Genomic DNA, 1212 nt, shown 5'->3' with positions numbered 1-1212 from the left:
ACCTTTTTTTTCCCTTTTCCCTCCGCAATTCAGAGGAGATAAAACCTATAGCTTCGGACTTTGAGTTTATTTCCCTAACCCTACCCTTTACTCTGCATTTTGGGCATATCCTCTGCCCATGTGAAACCCCAGTGAGTGATGATTGTTACCAATTTAAAATGCCCAAATCCCCAAATCCTGCTCTCTCTCCCTCTTCTGCTCACAAGGAAAAAAAAAAAAAACCCAGCCTGCTGATCTCAGACTTAATTATCTCAGTGATGGTGGCAGATGCACCCCCCTTCTTGCTCAGACCGCATATCTTGACTTTAACTGCTCATTCCTACTCCCTGGCACACCCCATCAGCAAATCCCACAGCATCCATCCCTAAACTATCTGCAGAGCAAGGTGATATCTGAACCCCTTCCCCACTCCCATCTTCTTCATGGATCCCAGTCATGGCCGTCTTCCCAATGGCCTCGATGTTTCCCTTGTACCCTTGCTATAGTCAAATTTTAACTAAGCAAAATGATAACATTTTTCAATCATACATTTTATTTCTTTTGAGTAATACCATTTTTTAATTTAAAATTTTTTCATTTAAAAAATTTGATGTTTACTTTCTTTTTGTTTTTGAGAGACAGAGCACATGGAGGAGAGGGGCAGAGAGAGAGACACACAGAATCCAAAGCAGGTTCTAGGCTCTGAGCTGTCAGCACAGAGCCCGATGTGGGGCTTGAACTGACAAACTATGAGATCATGACCTGAGCTGAAGTCAGACGCTTAACCCACTGAGCCATCCAGGTGCCCCTTGAGTAATGCTATTGAGTTACTACAGATACATACTCACAAAAATATAATGGAATCAAAAGTAAAATACAATGAAATATTAAAGTACCAAGGGTAATATCTTTGAAACATTCCATATATACCTAAATCTAAAATTTTAAATTTCATGGACTTAATTAAAATAGAAATCTAAGAGTAGAGAGTAAAAACCAAAATATTGGTTTTAAACAGGCTCAATGGAATTGATAGTAGATGCTTGATATTTTCTTCTTGTTTTTGTTGTCTGCCAGGCGAGTATTAGCCAAAAAGATAAAACAAATAATGACATAGTCAACTTTTAAAGAAACACAGAATTATGCTAGATCAGTGAGACAGGGAGACTGAAGGACTCCATAAAAATCTGTTTTTTGCTTATTTTCCAGCTTCTTTTCACTAAGACTGACCCC

The 1212-nt window shown here is 38.6% G+C and overlaps 1 protein-coding gene across 1 annotated transcript in view; it reads left to right on the top strand.

The window, feature by feature from the left end:
* PCDH15 (protocadherin related 15) overlaps positions 1 to 1212 on the top strand; it is a 697494-nt gene that overhangs the window by 463239 nt on the left and 233043 nt on the right. The gene's annotated exons all lie outside the window — the stretch shown is intronic.

The sequence above is a fragment of the Suricata suricatta genome, chromosome 2 (genome assembly GCF_006229205.1).
Source record: "Suricata suricatta isolate VVHF042 chromosome 2, meerkat_22Aug2017_6uvM2_HiC, whole genome shotgun sequence".
NCBI lineage: Eukaryota > Metazoa > Chordata > Mammalia > Carnivora > Herpestidae > Suricata > Suricata suricatta.
The sequence above is the reverse complement of the archived record's forward strand: the minus strand, read 5'-3'. Positions and strand labels throughout refer to the sequence as shown.